The 20,451-nt window shown below is 37.4% G+C and overlaps 1 long non-coding RNA gene across 1 annotated transcript; it reads right to left on the bottom strand.

Moving 5' to 3' along the window:
• Positions 1 to 15,700: 15,700 nt before the first annotated feature.
• Positions 15,701 to 19,311, bottom strand: LOC127561085 (uncharacterized). The gene is made up of 2 exons (XR_007953457.1): positions 17,694 to 19,311; positions 15,701 to 16,652 (listed from the first exon to the last, which is right to left on the bottom strand). It is a non-coding gene; the product is annotated as an uncharacterized LOC127561085 (long non-coding RNA).
• Between the last annotated feature and the right edge of the window lie 1,140 nt (positions 19,312 to 20,451).

The raw sequence follows: 20,451 nt of genomic DNA, 5'->3' as shown, positions 1-20,451 counted from the left end.
CTGCAGGGGGGCAGCTCATTCCCTGTAGGCAGTCCCTCCTCTAGGGCTCCTCCTGCTCAGACTCTGGACAAGGACTGAGGGGTTTCCTCGGACGGTTTCCATGACACCTAGAGCACAAATTTCTGTGGTTCCTGGCAATGTCAGCAGCCAAGAGTAGGGACTGTTCTCCAAATCTCGCCTTAATTCTGCAGCCTCTCTCCTCAGCTGCAGTTTGATCCCTATCATTAAACACTCCAGCAGTGTTTCTAAGGGAGAATTTGAGGGACCAAATCTGGCTTCTGCTGCTTCCTCCATATATCTGGGGCAAATTGTTTCATATTAAATCTCCCCAGGACAGATCAAAGAGGGCATTGCCCTTGGACCCTTCAAAAGGCTGGGTGGGGTCCTCAGAGTAATGGCCAGGTTGCTCTGCAGTCTGGGGAGGATTTGACATTGAAAGAGGCACCTGTGCTCTGAGTGTCTCTCCTTGAGAGTCTGCTGCTTCTCCCAGGGAGCAGAGGTTAAAATCAGCATCCTGAGGAGGAATAAAAAGGCTGGGAGACTCAGGATCTGGTTCAGGTGTGGGAGATAAAGAGATACTGCAGAGCATAAAGTTCTATTCTGGAAGAGATTCGGAAGCCTCCTGATAGAGACTGCATAGGGGTGCAGAGGAGGGCTCTCTTGTCCCTAAAGGAGCTGGAAGGAGAGAGTTTGATTTCCTTCCAACAAATTTAAGCAGCATCCGATGATTCCATGGTGTAAGCCGTGGAAGCCAGTTGCTACAAAGAATGTTGAGCCGTAAATACCATCAGAAATAGTGAATGGTGCTTCATAGTATTCTAGGCTGTTTTAATTTAAACTTTTTAGTTTTGAGATCTTTCAAGCTGAATTTGTTTCTGCTTAAGGAAGGATCCTTAGAAACAGCAGTGTTCTGTCCCATTTTGCCACAAGCCTTAGTTTCCCCGAATCTATAGGGCTTCATCCTTCTGTAGACATCTCTAGAGACGGAGAGATGACAAAATGCTCTCTGATTAAGGGGACTTTTGTCAGAGAATGCAGGAATTCCCACTAAGGCATCCCTGAGAGAATCCTACTCGAACCTGGGGCTCCAACGACCCAAATCTTTCCCAGAAATTTTTGGGTGTCCTGGCTATAGACAACAAAAAAAAGGCTTTACCTCATCCAGATTCTCCGGGATTCCTGGTCAGGGAACCAAAATGATGAGGTTAGTGGTAGTAGTGAGGAGGCGTGAGAATCGGGGTGGGGAATCCCCTCTAGTTGGGGCAGGTCTAATGAGAAAGAATTCACAAATCTGAAACCTGAGTGGCAAGAAAAGGGAGTTTTATTGTTCACTACGAAGGAAGCCTTCTTAGCGGCAATACTCCTCATTAGAAGGTTGGCAAGAGATGGATTGACAAGTCATGATTATATGGATATATCTTGGCCTGGGGCTGAGAGATGTCTGGGCTACTCAATAGAGGACCATCAGACAGAGATCTCCACTTGAATAAAATCATTTAACTGGGAGTTTGAAGGCTTTCCCCAGGGTCTAGGAATTCCCTGAAGGGGATCTGGGCCACCCCCAAAAGATCTGAGTTTCAATGGAGGGTGATTGACCAAGATCTCTGATTGAATGAAACCACTTAACTTCGGAAGGGCTTGTCTGGGAAAGGCACACTTTTCCAAGGGTTTGGAGTCTCCCCATAGGGGACACAGTTTATATCTGGACCCCCCCTCCCAAAGGTTACATCATTTTCCCCCAAAAGATCTCAGTTTACATCAATTTTGTATCATATCATATCAAATTATATTCAATAATATCTTTCTCTGAATTGAGTCAATTATGGCTCTGTCTTCCACTTTCCTATTTGACAAAATGGATTCACTTTGGGACAATGCCTTTTATATAAGCTCAAGTGGTGGAAAAAAATGGATTCAATGTTTTCAGGATGTAAACTTCTAAATAAGATTGGCCACAGTACCCCCCAAAATAGGTTTTTTAAACCTATTTTAAACCTTGAAAAAACTAAGTTAAAAAAAGTTAATTGAGTATGAATGATCAAAACTATTTGCATCCAAATTAATTCTTTCTTTTAACAAACTAGGAATGAAAATAGACATAGATTTGTTTGCTATTACCTACGTTGACTTGAAACTAAGAATTTCATTTGATTTTTAAGAAATGAATTTTTTGGAGAATTTTTCTGTGGAATAATGTCTTTGGTTATCTTTTATGTCACGGACTCAGATCATTAGAACCAGAAAGGATCATAGAGTCCATCTGTCTAGATCAATGTCTTCCATTTGCAGATAAGACAGGTGTTTTAAGAGGGAGGTGAAGTAATATAGATAAGGTTTAGAGCCCTATATTCTGACTCAATGTCCATCTGCAATATGCTAACACGTTAAATCAATATGTGTGGACTATACAATTTTTTTGTCACTATATTTGATCACTAAATATTGCATTAAAATAAACAAGAGCATGTCACTTAATTTATGAATTTGGGATAAATGACCAAAAATCATAAAAATTTCTTAAAATGAAAAATTCAAAACTAATAAAAATGTTTCTGATAAGTGACTGAAGGAAGTAAGACTACAGAGCTGAAACAAATGCTTGCCAATTTCCTTGTGAAATAAACATTTTCCTAAATAAACAAGTTTATAGATGTTTGCAAGACAAACTGTCTATTGCAACTGAATTTCTTTACCATGAATCAAGAGTCACATAGCCTTTCATTGTACCCTCATTAGAGAAAAAAAACCACTGGAAAAAATACTTGAGGTCAATGAGTCAGAACCTCTGGTTCTAATACTAGCACCAATATTTAGTAGCCACAGTAGATCACTTAAGCTATGAACCTCAATTTCCTCAAATATCAAATGAGGATAATAACCCTCTTCACAGAGTTCTTGTGAGGAGAGCACTTTGAAATCTTGCTCTTCAATAGATCTATGCAATGCATTCATGCCTTCTCTCCTACATAATTCATATTTTTATTCTCCCATAATTAATTCACAAGAGATCTAACCAATAATCTGAAGGTTTAGTTCATAGATTCCATTGAAATACTTGGATTGGCTTTGGCATTTAAAGCTCTTCTCAGCATATCCTCCTACCTTCCTTTTCAAAAGAGAAAAAGATTGTGTGAGATGAGAAATGAGGATGGGGTGAGGTGGGGCATGCCTCTGGATTGTTTCAAGGTCCAAAGAAGAGTACTGATGTGGAAATAGAAATCAAGGGAAAGCGAATCACCCTCACCATCTTCATCACTCATTCCCATAACTACTTTTCTAATGTCATTACCCTAGTTCTTGCCTTAAGTTACACCATAGATTCAATAGATCTTTTGGAGATTATCTGGCAGCCTGACCTGGGAAGAAAGAAGGGGAGAGCATCAATTAGCAGATTTCATCCCCCAACCTCAAAATGTACCTCAAAGGAAGTTATTGACTTAGAGAACATCTATATAACAACTAAGATTCAAGGGAGATAAAAATGACTGGAGAGAAATCAGATCCAGTGTACCAAGATAGAACTATCTCAAATTCAACATGTTCAAAATAATATTCATCATCTTTCCCCTAAACTTACCCCTTCTCCTAACTTCTCAATTTTTACTTCTATTTCCTTTAAGATTGATTGATTTCACATGAATTGATGCAGAGTGAAGTGAACAGAACCAGGAAAACACTGTACCTAGTAACAGGATTATTACATGATGAACAATTGTGGATGACTGAATCTATTTTCAGCAATACAGTGATCCATGACAATTCCAAAAGATTCATGATGCTTTCTACTTCCAGAGAAAGAACTGATGCATCTGAACAGACAGAAGTGTACTTTTCGACCACTTTTTTCTTCCATTTTTTTGTTCAAATTTTCTTCCACAAAATGACTAATATAGAAATATACTTTACATGATTGTCCATGTACAATCTATATTGGATGGCTTACTTTCTCAGGGAAGGGAGAAAAGAGGAAAAGAAGGATAGAATTTGAACACAAAACTTAAAAAAAAAAACCAAATGGTAAAAAAATATATATGTAATTGGGGAAAAGAAAATATCCTTTTTAAAAAAAATTTTCCCCAATTACACATTTTTTTAACATTTGAGTTTTTTTTTAAATGAAGTCACATTTACTTTTCCTCATACACTCTACTTGTATTCCATACAACCTTCCCACTATTATATGGCATCCCATCTCTTGCCTCTGCAGAGTCTATCACATATATGTGGAATACACACCTTTTTCTCTTGAAATCTCTGACTCCTTTCAAGATCAAACTCAAATGCCACTTCTTAAAGAGACTTTTCCATGATAAATATTGGAGAGGATATAGGAAAATTGGAACACTAATGCAGTGTTGGTAGAGTTCTGTGCTGATCTAACCATTCTGAAGAACAATTTGGAACTATGTACAAAGGGTCATAAAACTATTCTTATTTTTTGGTCCAATAATACCACCACCAAGTCTATATTCTGAAGAAATCATAAAAAGTTAAAAAGAACTACATGTACAAAAATATTTGTAGCAACTCTTTTTATGGTGGCAAAGAATTGAAAATGGAGTGGATGCCTATTAACTGGGGAATGCCTCATCAAGTTGTAGTATATGAATATAATGGAGTACTATTGTTTTATAAAAAATGATGAGCAGGCAGATTTCAGAAAAATCTGGAAAGATTTGCATAAACTGATGCAGTAAAGTAAGCAGAACCAGAAGAACATTGTACACAGTAACAACAACATTGTATGATCAATTATGAAGATCATTTCTTGTCAATACAATGATCTTAGACAATTCCAAAAGACTTGTGATGAAAAATGCTATCTGCATCTAGAAAAAGAAATATGGAGGCTGAATGTAAATCAAAACATATTTTTTCATTTTTGTTTTTTCTTGTGGTTTTTCCCTTTTGTTCTGATTCTTCTTTTACAACATGACTAATGTGGAAATATGTTTAACATGATTGTACATATATATATATATATCAGATTTCTTGCTTTCTTGGGGAGGGAGGAAAGAAGGAAGGGAAAGAGAAAAATTTGGAACTCAAAATTTTACAAAAATGAATGTTAACAATTGTCTTTATATGCAATTGGAAAAAATATTAAGTACAAAAAAAAAAAAAAAGGAGAGAGACTTTTCTTGATTCTACCAGATGGAGTGCTCTCTCCTGCTCTCAACTCCAAATACTTTGTTTTTATTTGGATATATCATGAACATTCCACATATAGTGATGAGATTGAAAGATATCTCATTAAATGATGAAGATTCTGATTCCCAGTGATAAAAGGAAGTAAAGAAAGAAAAAGAGTTTATCCCTACCTGTGTAGAGGTAGGAAGTTATTCTGACTGCAGTAAATGCCTGTCTCACTTACCTTGGTTCAGCTTGAACAGGGGGTTTTTAAATGCAAAAATTATCATATTTGTTATTTCATGTATCTGTGACAATTCCGGCTCGAATCTTATCTCTATCCAGAGGTTTCAAATTATAGGAAAATCTCCAAACACAGGGCATCTGTGTTTCAGATTTCCCATCTGAATAAAAACATTCCTCCAGTACCTTAAAATTTGCAAAGCACTCTATGTGTATTATCTTATTTGGTTCTCAGAACAATCCAGTGAGGTAAGTGCCACTGCTAGCCACATCATACATATGAGGAAACTGAGGTAGACAGATTAAGTATTTGAGTCAGGATTAGAACTCCTGATTCCAATTTCCCACCCAATTTCCCATGTATCTTAAAAGAAAAAATACTCTCTCTCTCTCTCTCTCTCTCACACACACACACACACACACACACACACACACACACACACACACGCATATTTGCAGCAACCAGGAGAAAGATAATACATATTGTTGTTGTTTGTCCTTCATTCTCAAAGAGTACCATGGCATTAGAGAGGTGGTACTATGACAAGCAAGTGAATTGCATTTAAGTGAGAGAGGGCTGGGCAAGGTCACCTGCCTCACTTTCCCCTCCAGAGCCAGCTGGGTCCAGTGGCCAGATAGGAATACTGAGGCTCCAATTATACCTTGAGTTCTTACTTTAACCCTTCCCAAAAAAGCCGGGCAATCTAGACTCCCTACCCTGCCCCTCATCTGCCATGTCTTCAGCCCCTGTAATCAATGAGCCTAAATTCTTTATTAGGGCAATGCTTCCTGAAGTCAATGCCTTGGGAAGAAAGAAATAGGAATGTTGTCACCTCCCATTCCCCAGGTCCCATGAACTTCTGCTTCAGGCAGGCTACTTCTGCTTCCTCCTCTCGTGTCCCAGAGCCTTTGGACTCCAATATTTGCCCCCACTCCTGCCTGCCATCTGAGAAAAGGGTAAGAATTTATATAAGATAACCCTCTTATGGTACATAAAGTGTCAGTTGGATGTTCTGTTTCCCAATCAAGGAGAACAATCTCACTTTTTTTTTTTTTTTATGATCTCACTTTTAAAGCTTCCTTAATTCTGCCTACTTTGTGATTCATTGGCATTGGACTCTGATATTTCTAGCAAGTGACCTCCAGGCATCTTTACCGGCTGTTGCTCCCTCCTGCCTGAAGTGCTCTCCGTCCTGTTTCTAATCCTGGTTTCCCCGGACTTCCTTCAATTCCACCTACAATTCCACTTTTACAGGAAGCCTTTCCTGATTGCCCTTAATGCTAGGGCCTTCCTAGCATTTCTTCATGTCTTCAGTTTATTTTATTTTGATAATAGCTTTTTATTTTCAAAATACACTCAAAGATAGTTTCCAATATTCACCCTTGTAAAACACTGTGTTCCAAATTTTTCTCCCTCCCTGCTCTCCACTCCCCTCCCCTGGACAGAAAGTAATCCAGTATAGGTTAAACATGTGCAATTCTTCAAAACACATTTCCAGATTTATCATGCTGCTCAAGAAAAATCGGATCAAAAAGGAAGAAAAATGAAAAAGAAAGAAAAAAAACAAGCAAACAACACTCATGTCTTCAGTTCATATACTACATATGGCTTATTTGTACATAGCTGTTTGTATGCTGTTTCCCCCATTACACTGTGAGTTTTTTTTAGAAATTGTCTTTCACTTTCTTCGTACTAGGTGCCTGGTACCTAAAAGGTGCTTAATAAATGTTTACTGACTGATTGACTTACAGTGCTGCACAGAGAACAATCAGTTATAACATTCTGACACATTTTGCTTCTGGACATTTCCTCTCAGTTTTCTGATTTGATAACTAGACGGGGCTTTTTCAGGCAGAAACAAAATAAAGGCAAAGAGGGCAAATGGTACCTTTATAGTCAGATAAGGAAACTCAAAGTCTCCTCTCAGTAGAATGTAAGCTCTTCAAGAAGTCAGAGTTTTCTTGGATTTTTTGTTGTTTTTTGTTTTGCTTTTATATCCAAAGCATTTAGCACAATGCCTGGAATCTATTATTGTTGTTTAGTCTTTTTCAACTTGGGGTTTTCTTGGCAAGATACTGAAATAGCTTGCCATTTCCTTCTCCAGCTCATTTTACAGATGAGTAAAGTTAAGCAAACAGGGTTAAATGACTTGCCCAGGATCACATAGCTAGTAAGCATCTGTTATAATTTAAAACATGCTTGTTGATTTGAATTGTGAAAAGGGGAAAAGTGGAGCTAAGAGATGGGTTCTAGCAGAAATCACAGGGGAAGATTCCATCCTCAACTTCTATTTCTTCAGCTCCCAAATTCAATCAGTTGTGTCTTGTTAATGATGGAAAGAGACTGATCAAGACTACAGTCAGTATTCCAATAACTAGTGTCTTTCAAGGGGAATTTTGAGCCTCAGCAGAATGAGAAGATGGTCAAAGATTTACCCAAAGATGGGGGGTGGGGATAGGGGTAGGGAGGGAAGATGTTGAATTGGGTTTTGGATACATTTCAAGAGATGACAAATATGGGTGTTTTCATTGGATGAATATGGTCTTCTATTGCATTATAACTCTAGTTCAGGAGATAAAAATTTCCTTTTTCCATTGTACTCATTTAAAAAAGATTTGGTCATTAATAATAGTCTACACTATTAATAATATTTCCTATACTAAATTATTGATAATATCTCCTACACTATTATCATTAACAATAATCTACACTATTAATAATATCTTTATACTATTACTGGCTTATGTAACATCAAATGTTGCTATTCAGATGTGTTTTAGGAGAAGAACCAAAAATTGGGGTTTGGTCATGTGAAGAATTTACAATGGCCATTCTCTTTGATTTATTTCAGGGAAATAGATTACAGACAAAATGATGAGATATAATAAACACCAGAAATAGATAAATATGAAATAGAGTTGGGAAAGAATAGAAAGGGGTTTTAATAATTAATAATGAAAAGGGCAGATTCCATAACAGAACTTGCCATTTACCAGGAGAAAGGAAACACTTCATGAGATTGGTAGGCTAAAATCTGAAAGGGATTTAGCATCCCAAAAGAGTTATAGTTATAAGGAGGAGAAGTGGGGTCTGGAGAGACAGACACCAGAAGGCATGGTGAGGTTCGGAGATACCATGCGACAGGAGAGAGGTAAGAAAAAGACACCACAAGGCAGAGTGCCATGGTGTACAGACCCAAAGAAAGGCAGTAATGAAGCTATGGCTCTTAAGCTGTTTTATAGGGAAAATTCAACCTCAGAGACTTGATTTAATTTGGATTTCTGACTGGATTACTTCTTGCCGGTGGGATCCTAGAACTAAAATGATCTCCCTTATCAAAGCTTTCCTCCTGCCCACCTGTTTTGGGCCAGAACTCTGAACTTGAAACAAAGGATTCTTACAAAATACTAAGTCAGTGGAATTGAAAGAGACAATAGTTATCTAATTTAGCATGGTTCAGTATGATTGATTTAATCCTACAAGGAGATGTTATAAGCCAGAACTTGAAACAAGGTACTAAGTGGAATTGAGGAGACAATGGTTAAATCTAGTTTAGCATTGATTTAATCCTACAACAAATAATGGTTTCCTAGTGATATAATGATTGGTGTATACTCAGTGTGGGGCATATAAGTTAGGAGTCTCAGCCAGGATTCAGTCAGGGAGATTCAGAAGCCAAAGAAGGCATGTGGGAGCTCCAGCTGTCTGAACCAAGGATTTGGTTCTTTACAATAAAGGATTTGGACTTTAATCCCTGGCTGCACTGTGATAATTACTGAACTAAATGAAGGCTGCTTCCAGAGACCCCAAGAAAACCTCAACAGAGAACATTACATTTTGGAGAGGACACTACACCCACCCAGGAAATAATTTTTATCTTTCTCTCTCTACTACACCCACCATTCAATACCTTATCTTTTATTATACATTTTAATATTTATACACAATTTATTATTATATTATTTATACACTTTATTATTGAACAGCACAAAGTTTACAAAGCAATTTACATAAATATTATTCCATTTGACCCTGATAATTATCTATATGAGGTAGATGAAATTATTATCCCCATTTCCAGTTCTCAAGAGTCTACAACCGTTTTGGAACTCTGGTCTTCCCAACACCAAGTCCAGTCCTCTATCCACAGTGCCATGTAGCTATCACTAATAGTTATGCAAGCTTCATAAACAACAAGTATAAATAAACATCAGTTTCCTCTTCTGCAAAACGCAGGTGTTAGACTGGATCGCTCACCTCTGAAGTCCCTTCCTGCTCTAAGTCCATGAGCCTATGAGCTGTTTCTGGGAAAGCAGAGGCTCTGGACTATCTCTTTTACCCCAGTTTTCAGAATAACCTTTTCCCCAGTGATGGAAAAAGAAAAAGAACATTTTAAAGCTATTCAGTCATGACGTTTGTGTAAACCAATATTGAGAAATTATTCTACATGTGGCTGTTCTAATACACTATCCCAGGACCTAGTAGCCCCATTGATGTGGCCTAATAAATAGCTTCAGGCCAAGGCAGTCCATAATATCCTGACTGAGAGGAGGAGAGGAGGGGATGTGAAGGACCATCTCTGGAACAAATGAATCCAGGGAATTCTGTGAATTCAGAGAAGTATGGAAAGAGCTATTGAGCTGATGAAGAATGAAATAAGTAGAAGGAGAACAGTTTACATAGACCCTAATTATGTAGTCAATCAGTTATCAGGCACCTACTATGTGCCAAAGATTGTGTTAAGAATTGTAAGGTAGATCCTGCCCTTGAGAAGCTCATGGTCTAACAGAGTGGAACAACATGCAAATAACTCTATAAGGGATAAATTAGAGATAATTAATTGATGGAAAGCACTAAGCATTAAAGAGGAAAATAATACTGAGAGATTTCATAACTCAGATCACTGTAGAAGGAATCCAAGAGATAAAGAGGAAAGCCCCCAGACAATTTCAGAAAGCCAGAAAATGCTGGATTTTATGTTCTGTTTTTTGCCATTTACTAAGGGTATGACATCAGAAAAATCTGAGTCTCCATTTCCTCATCTATAGAATAGAGATAACAATATTTGTTCTTCTATCTAGGTTTTGATGAGGAAAAGTCCTTTGTAAAGTGTGTGTGTGTGTGTATGTGTATTTTCACACACACATATATATACACATATACATATTTAAAATATATAGTATAAAACAAAGTGTATATATAGTAGAATGTAAAATATATATAGTATTATATATACACTAAAATATATTTTAAAATATATCTAGTAGAATGTAAAATATGTATATTGTGTGGGTGTGTATATATATATACACACAAACATACACATACATATATATACCAGAATATAAGTTACTTGAGATCAGGAATTTTGGTTTTGTCTTTGGGACCCCAGGACCTACCACAGTACCTTGCACAGTTCTGGATTAATGTGAGTAATTGTTGCTATAGTGTGTGCTCAAAGACACACACACACACATATACATGTGCACATGTGTGTAAGCCAAAAAGGTTACATAAAGTTGAGCTATTATTATATTACGAGTCACATCTTCTGAGTATATTTCTAGCGTGAATTATAAAACCTAGAGGGTGAATTATATCTAAGAAACATAATCCCACCCTTTCAAAGGAAAGTTCATGAAAAAACAACATATATTCAAGTCACAAGTTCCTCATCCACATCCTTATCCAAAACCACAGAAAGACACAAGGCCCTTTGTGGGACGTGTTACTCGTCCGATAAAGTTGATCACCAGCCAGTTTTGAAGAACTCCTATCTTCCCTCCCCTCCCTCTCCCCTACAGGACACTCTTCAGAGTAAATAGATCTTTTCCCACTGTGACGGGAAAAGAGTTAGGGTATTAGAGAGAGCCTCATGTTCATAAGCACACATCCTGAAATGTTGAGGAAATGTCAGTAAAATATAAACACTGAGTCCCACAAAGCTGGCCCTATTCCTTCCTACGTGGATTTTCCCCATATTCAATTCAACAAACAGTTATTAAACACCTACTTTGACAAAGTCTTTTCATTTGTCTTGAAAGGTCACAGCTCTTGGCTTCTTGCCTTCCTGGGTGCCTGGAGCATTTAAATATAAGGGCATAGGTCTCCTCTTGGATTGTGAAACTTCCAAACACATGTGACACAAAGTTGGTATAAAGAATAATGGTACCTCGCCACGTAAAAGGTATCACTTGGCACTACCCTTCCTTTTGCAGGCTGTGTGTGAAGGAAAAGAGCCCAACAAGTATCAGGAGGAAGTCTGAAAGAGCATAGGAGGAGGTGTTCGAGGCACCCTGCCCTGTCACATAATGGCTGTTCCTCAATTTCCTCATCTCTATAATGGGGAGAATGATGCTTGTTCTGGCTACCTCAAATATCATTAAACTTTGATCATTCATCCTTAGCAGGTGACTTTGTGGGGGGAAAGCTAGAATGAAGGAATGGCAATCCAGAGTTCTCTTTTTGTTTGATCTCTAAAACTGGAGAACTGAGGTAGCTGGATGGCACAATGGAGAACACTGGCCCTGGAGTCAGGAGCACCTGAGTTCAAATCTGGTCTCAGACACTTACTAGTTGTGTCACTTAATCACATTCATCACCTCCCAAAGAAACAACTCTCTCTCCTCCCCCCAAAAATACAAAATTGAAGAATTCTCTCATTTCCTCTGCTGCAAAATTTAAAGCCCTATTCACAATTTGATCTGAATTTTACTTTTGGTCAGTTAGTCAATATGCCTTTATTAAACACCTGCTATTTATCAGGCACTGTGCTAAAGTATAAAAAAATTAAAAAGGGCAATTTATCTTTCCAGGTGTATTTCCTATGATTCCTTATCCTTGTACACTCCAGCCAATACTGGCCTAGTTACTGTTGCCTAGACACAACATTCCATCTTCTACCACATCATGCCTTTCCACAAGCTGTCACCCTGGAGTAGAATGTCCTCCTGTAGTCCTAGATACCTTAGCCTTTTTCAAAGCTCAGCTTAAGTGCCACCTCTTCCACAAGACTTTTCTCCTTCTCTCCCTAGTTGTTAGTATAGTATCTATGTTATATTTATGTAGTATATAAATTACTTTGTACAAATTTTGAATTGATTTTTGAGTATATATAATATATATGTATGTATGTATTTAGTATAGAACATCACAATATATAGTATATATTTATATGTAGTAGAATGTAATATACATATATGTTATACACACACACATACACACTAGAATGTATGTTACTTGAGATCAGGAATTTTTACTTTATCTTTGGGTCCTCAGGACCTAATACAGTACCTTGCACAGGACAAGCAATTAATAGTGATTGACAAATGATTAAGTGACAGAGCCTAGAACTTGAACTTAAGTCTTGTGACTCCAGACAATGATATTTTTTCACCACAACTGCCTAGTATCTGATAAGTAATTTTTTGTTGCTATCGTTCAATTCTTCTAATAATGTTCAACTCTTTGTGACCCTTTTTTGGGGTCTTCTTGGTAAAGATAGTGGAATGGTCTGCCATTTTCTTCTCTAGCTCATTTTACAGGTGGCCATTCAGTGATGAAGGGCTGGATCTGAGCAGAGACAAAAGGTGGCTCGATTCACCACCACAAAGCTATTAATCTGGGACAGGAAGACTCTCAGAATTTCTGGCCAGAATAGAAAACAATTTCTTTTTACCCTCTTTCTAAGCCATCAAAACCTAAATCATTAGCCATAAAGGCTTATATTGAGGCTGTTATTACCAGCAATGATTTGGTTTTAAGGTAGATTCAAGTAGCTCCATTTAAAACACAATGAACTTGCAAGTAATAAAGAGCCACTATAGATTATTGAGTGGGGAGTGGAGTAACAAGTTCAGACCTGGGCCTTAGGGATATCACTTTGGTAGCTGAGGGGAAGATGGAGTGCAGGTATGATGAGCTGTGTTAATAAAAGACACCGCCCATCAATGGACCTAAAATGAAACAGTCTGATACACCAATTAAAAGCATTTATTGTCTGAACAAGGGCTTACAGGGGAGAGAAGATTCTACCAGGGGGCAAAGAGAGAGAGAGTTCTCAGTTGTTCAAAGCTGAATGGAGAAAGGAGTGAGATATTACAGTTTCTAGAGGTTTTCAGGCAGAGCTGGGGTTAAGGGAGAGCTCATCTATAGACACAATAAGCCAGGTAGCAGGATGTCTAGAAAGTCCAGAGCAAGGTCTTGAGTCTGTAGCTCCTGCTCAAAGTTGTCCGGGTGCTGATCAAGGCTGGTTCTGTAGTTTAGGGCAGCTACAACCACCTCCAAATATAGCTAAGAGTTTGATTGCAAAGGTGTCTTTGACTGGTATGCTTGACTGGTATGTCAAGCAGCTTGGAGCTTCAGAAGCCTTTCTGAATGGCTAGTTTTTGTGTAACCCCCACAAAGTTACTCCCCTGTGAAGAAGAGACATTCTAACATATAATATAGTCATTACAGAGCTCAGGTGTGAGGTCTTGCACTAAAGTAGTGACAATGTCAGAGGAGAGAAGGGGACATGCTCTAAACATGCTTCCCAAGGACAAGACTGGGTGACGGTGGATGGGGCAGAGGTGTGTGTATATAAGTATGCTGGTATAGTACCTTATCATGATCAGATTGTAACCATCTTCCCCATCGGCTGATTTTGTAATGCCAGAGAAACTGAGGCAGGAGAGAGATTAGAGAGTTTTTAATATTTTATTAATGAGAGAGTAAGGGTGACTGGATAGGACTCTTGTCTCAAATTATCCAGTCAGACAGAGATAAAGATATACTGGGACCAAGGAATCCATGTTGGTCCCAGGGCTGGAGGAGACTGTCATCTCAAAGAATCCAGCATCCAGCCGCCAGCCGCCAGCCTCCAGCCTCCCGCAATGAATGGAGGAATCCCAGCTTCTTAAATACCTTTTCTCTGAACAAAGAAAGGGGTGAGAAGCTGTCAGGATGGGGGAAGCCATAAACCCCCAAAAACCCAGAGACAGGATGTCTGAATACACAGAGATAAAGATGTCAGTGAAATATCTTGGAATATTTTAGAGGGATATTGTAAATTCTTGAGGACAGAAAAGAGTCAGGAGGTCTGCTCTCTTGTTTATCTTGCTAACAGTTTATAACCTTAGAGTAATTGGTCCTCAATAATGGACCGGGGGGGTGGGTTTACAACTTAGGGGATTGACAAAGAACAGTTAAAGAAACTGAGACAAGGGAAACTAGTGCAGGGAAACTGAGTCAGGACAGTTAAAGAGAACTGTGGCATAACAATTTATTCTCTACTGAGGTATTTCTAACATAAAAAAAGCCATGAATTTAATTTCAAAATGTTTCTTATCTATGTTACAACAGTTTGGATTGTGAGTTCAACTCCTATAACCCTTCTCCCCCATGACCAAGAATAAGAATTTTGTGTTTGAAATGTCAACACAGTCTTGATATGACTAATTGGAGTTGATCCATTCTGTAATGTAATGTAAAGGAAGGACAGCTACTAGTTTCCTAGAATGGCTTTTGTTCTTGCTACCTTCTGTATTTATGATGCCCATAAAATGTAACTTGGCAGATATTCTGCTGGTCTGAACTTTTTTAAAAAGCTATTTGTGCATCAAGAGTGGTGTGTGTGTGTGTGTGTGTGTGTGTGTGTGTGTGTGTGTGTGTAAGCTCTAATTTCAGTGATTTCACTCAGACCAGGGAAGGGATGGATTCTCTGAGGGTAGTACTATGAGTAGCCCACCAAATTGTGTATCTCATATGAATGAACTTTGTGATCTCTCAGCCCTTTTGATATTTGATTATTGGGTCTAAATGCCAAATTGCATTGCTTAACACCCATTTGAATTTTTCAACTTCCTCATTTCATTAAATGAAAATATAATTATTGTCTAGGCTAAAGGATTATCCAATTTTTTAAAAAGTTTAAATTATATCTAAGTTAACTACCCCAAACCCACAAACATCTTCATGTACAAAATATGACAAAAAAGAGATCATATGGGAACTGAGAATCTCTATTTTATATAGCTTTTATTTAAAAATATGATAAATTTAGAATAGATTTTTCTTTAAACTATATTTTATTTTATAGTTCTAAATTTTCTGCTTTTCTCTATTTCATTCCCACTGAGAAGGAAAGAAATATGATACCCATTATACAAATGATATCATACAAAACTTATTTCCATATTATCCCTATTCCAGGAAAAAAAAAAAAAAGAAAGAAAGAAAGAGGAAAAAATAGCATAGATTACTTTCAAAGTTGTCTTACTTGTCTGTTTCCTCCTGAACTTCCTCTGTTCTTTTTAGTGCATTTTAAAAAATGATTCAATGACCCTCTTTTCTTTTTTTTTTTCCTAGCAAATTTATTTATTTTTAATATACATCATTTTATGATTCATATTGGGAGACAAAAATCAGAGCAAAAGGGAAAAACCATGGGAGAGAGAAAAAAAACAAAACAAAAAAAAGAAGTGAACATAGTATGTGGTGATTTACATTCAGTCTCCTTAGTTCTTTTTATGGTGGCAGATGGCATTTTCTGTCCAAAGTCTTTTGGGATTGCTTTGGATCACTGAGCTACTAAGAACCAAGTCTTTCATAGTTGATCATCACACATTTTTGCTGTTATTGTGTACAATGTGTTCCTAGTTCTGCTTGTTTCACTCAGCATCAATTCATGTAAATCTTTCCAGGACTTTCTAAAATCAGCTTCATCATTTTTTATAGAACAAAAACATTCCATTATCTTCATATACTACAATTTATTCAGGCATCCCGCAATTGAGGGGCATCTATTCATTTTCCAATTCTTTGCTACCACAAAAAGAGCTGTTACAAATAATTTTGCATATGTGGGTCCTTTACCCTCCTTTATGATTTCCTTGAGATGCAAACTCACTAATGGCATTGTGGGGTCAAAGGGTATGCAGTTTTATAGCCCTTTGGATAGTTCCAAATAGCTCTCCAGAATGGTTAGATCATTTCACAATTCCACCAACAATGAATTAGTGTCCCGGCTTTCCTACATATCCCTTCCAGTGGGGATCTTTTCCTGTCATTTTAGGTGATCTGAGAGGTGTGAGATGGTACTTGAGAATTGTTTTAATTTGCATTTCTCTAATCAATAGTGATTTTGAGAATTTTTAATGATCCTCTTTTCTTCTTCTTTTATTGTTCCTCTTCTTTTCCTTCTCTTCTTCCTCCCCTTTCTCTTTCTCCACTTCCACCTCCTTTCCCCCATCCTCTTCTTCCTCCTTCTTCTCAACAGTATCTATTGCTCTCCTTTGCCCTTGAAATTGCCCACCCAAATGGAAAAAGAAAAACACAATCCTTGTAACAAATAAACATAGCCAAAAATCCATATATTTGTTATGTTTATAGATATTGCTGAATGAATAAAGAACATATGTATTCTTGAAATGTTCCTGTTTCAGGTGAATCAATTGGGTGTGCTACAGTGACAAATAGAATTGAAAGGCATGATAAAAGGAGAAATGATAAAGAGAGACGGACAGAGACAGAGAGATAGAGAAAGGAATAGTGAGAGAGAACTGAGAGAGAAGAGGAAAGAAAGGAAGAGGAGAGGAAAAGAGACAGAAAAAGAGCTTTTATATATTAGGTTAAGTCTAATGTATGGAGGACTAGACCCTTTGGACAGTAGTGTGTCCCTGGGAGTTACCAATAATTCTAAGTTTTTGGGTTTTTTTTGTTTGTTTTTTTTTCAGAGTAAGCCATCAAAGGGAGCCCCAGGTATAAAGAAGGTTTTAGCTGAAGTGGGCATTGTTTGTAAGTGAAATGTTTTAGGGTTCTGGAAGCTTTGACTACTTTCTGGTATTTATTATTTAGAGTACTTATGCTTAATACAGTGAATAATAAAAATGTTTTATTTGTCCTTGGAATTCTCTCTTCAAACAGGCAAATTCTCTTACCTTACTAAATAGATAACTGCTTACTTTAAAATTTATCACAACAAATGTCTAAAAATGAGAGAAAACCCCTTACTAGATTCCTTCTTGCTCATGCTAGACACAAATGACCCAAGTAGCCTTCTCTGAATTGAGAACTAGTCATATTCCATTTTGCCAGTAACCAATTATTAAGGAAACCTACCTGAAATTCTTGCTTGTGGGACTAAGGCAGAGAATTTGATCTCATGCCAATTGGCTACCATGGTTATTTGTAGATACCGTGTTTCCCCGATAATAAGACACTGTCTTATTATTTTTTTGGACAGAAAACCACTAGAGGGCTTATTTTCAGGGGAGGGCTTATTTTACTGAACATTGACAGCAATTTTAATAAACAGGTAAATGTGAACAAAAAAAAGTACCTTTATTCAATAATGATCATGTCATCTTCTTCAACAACATCATCATAAGTGTCCATACCCTGAATTCCATCCTGGATGTCTTGTGCCTCTATTTCCTTCAGAAGAAGTGGACCCAATCTGTCATGTCCGGCAATATAGCTCTCTTTAAATGAACATGTCTTGTCCAGGTAACCTGCTCGTAGTGCCTTGGCGACACAGCTGTCAGTAATTTTATCCCATGACTTCTTCACCCAAGTCACGACTTCTTGCAGACAGGGCTTCACAAAGTTTCCACGCTGATTTCTTTCCATTCTATTTTCAATGTAGTCATTGACTTCCATGTGCAAATGGTCCTTGAATGGCTTGTTTATTGCAATATCAAGGTGTGGAGATAGGCAGTCATTCCTGCAGGAATCATTACTTGATCTATTCTTCTCTCTGCAAGGAAGTTCTTCATTTCTTTAGCGCGGTGAGTGCTGGCTGAATCCCAGATTATCAGACCTCTTTGGTTACCTCGCATAACAAGTGGCAGTATTAAATCAACCCACTTTCTTATAACGGCTTGTGTACACCAGGCTTTTTCGGTTCCAAGAATATAAATGCCTGATACACGTTCAATCTTATCTTTCTTGCCCTTGCTGATGATTAGAGGTGTGGCTTTCTTTCCATCCAAACGAATTGCCAAAACATAGGTGACCTGTGCAGTCAGGATAATAAAATTATGACCATTAGTCCTTCTTTTCACTCCATCATGCCCCTCAATAATGTTTTAACCCCATCATGCTCCCTGAGTGCTCCTTCTATCCTCCATGATGCCCCCTGAGTTCTTCTTTTATCCTCCATCTTGCCCCTTTTATCCTCCATCATGCCCCCTCACTCCCGCTTACATACCGAATGTTTATGTTGTCCTGCCTCAGCTCTCCTCCGCGGCACTGCTCTCAATGGCGCCAGCAAGCAAATCACTGGGGAAGAACAGGATGACGCGCTCACTGCTGCAGCTCTGATTGGATGCAGCTCGGAACATGGCGTGCGTTTCACCCGGGGCGGGGAGGGGAGGGACGGTGCATACAGAGGGTACCGTAATGTAGCGTGTAGCGCAGGGGATCACCTTCACTACGGTAGCAATCTCAATAGGGTTTATTTTGGGGGGAGGGCTTATTTTAGAGGAATCTTACACAGTAAGGGGAGGGCTTATTTTCGTGATAGGTCTTATTATCGGGGAAACATGGTAACCTATAACAAATTTTGGCTGGGTGACCCAGTGCTGGCCTTCCAAAGCCCTAGGTAATTTGTTTAGACTGTATGGATCCTGTTCTTATCTCTATTGCCTTCTAGGTGCTATTGACCCCATTCACTTTGGTTAACATTCCCTTTGTTCCCATCTAAGAGGTAGAAACAGAAACTTTCCAGGAGCTTTAATGTTTACAATCATTTAATTGGCTTGAATTAGATAATTAGTTCCCCCAAGGCACAAACAGAAATTTTAGGATCTTCCAGCAGGGCCTGTATAAAGTGGCATGTTTTTTGTAAAAAAAAAAATTTTGTACATTATTATAATCAATTCTTGAGAAAGATAGTAAAGTATAGTGAAGTGATTTTCTGTTTGATTGTGTATCTCATTAAAGATTTTTTGACAACATACCCCAAACATATGTATATTTATTTATAAATTATATAAATGTGTTATAGAACTAATATATTGTGTACATTATAAAATATTCATGAAAATAGAAATTAAGTGAAATAAATGAAATAAAGATTTAAAATAATTTTTATTTTATTAGTGTTGCAAAAAAAATCTTTTTGCTTTTACTACAAAAATTTGAGAGCAATGTAATTGAATGTGCTTCTTTACTTGTGAACAACTTAGTTTAATGTTTGGTGATGAGATAATTCAAATTCAGTTTGTGTCAATACTTGGTGTTGATTTTTGTCAAAGCTAATAAAAATACAGGACAAAAGCATATAACTCTAAATGGAAGCAGTGTTTTGTTGGTTTTATACTTAGTACATAATGATACTTTTAAAAATTTATTCACTAATACTAAAGGTTTTTGTAGTAGATTTCCATCTGCCCTAAAAATCAATTGTTTATTCTTACAAATTTTTACTAAGTTGGAAAATTCTGGGTTTGTGTGCAGATGTGAGAATTTTTATAGATGAGATATTTAGATTGTTTTAGCTCAGGATCATAAAGAACTTTAGAGTCCAGCTATTCCAATCCCCTTATTTTACAGATGAAGAAAATGAAATTCAGAAAAGGTTAAGCAAGAAATTTGAAGTCACATGGATGGTAACATAGAACTAGGTTTTCTGAATCAAAGTCAGTGTTACATTGTTATATCCATTATGCCACACTGTTCCCCCCCCCCATTTTTAAATGCTACATTAATACATAATTAAATGCTACATAATTAATACTATCATTAGGTAATATCTAAAAACAGAGTTTTGCTAACTTTGAACTTAACTCTATTTTGGCTTTAAGTCATTGCAAGACTTGTAGTTTACTGGGAAAACAAAAAATATAACAATGCTTTTCTACAAAGAACACTCTATGTCCTGTTTCCTGCTTGAACAGATGTTTCTTTCCATAGCTAATGGTCTGCACTATATATAGCACTGGTATCTGATTCTAGTTGTCTGTACCATATATCACCTTTGTCCTGCTTTGTTTATCTGCACAGTATTTTATATCACTATATCTTGTTAAAACACATGTTTCTTTACCATGAGTTTGCATTTCAAAATTCTCAATTATTCCCGGGGCAACTAATTG

This window comes from Antechinus flavipes, chromosome 1 (genome assembly GCF_016432865.1).
Source record: "Antechinus flavipes isolate AdamAnt ecotype Samford, QLD, Australia chromosome 1, AdamAnt_v2, whole genome shotgun sequence".
In the NCBI taxonomy this organism is placed as follows: domain Eukaryota; kingdom Metazoa; phylum Chordata; class Mammalia; order Dasyuromorphia; family Dasyuridae; genus Antechinus; species Antechinus flavipes.
Note: the sequence above shows the minus strand (reverse complement) of the source record. Positions and strands in the feature narration are given on the sequence as shown.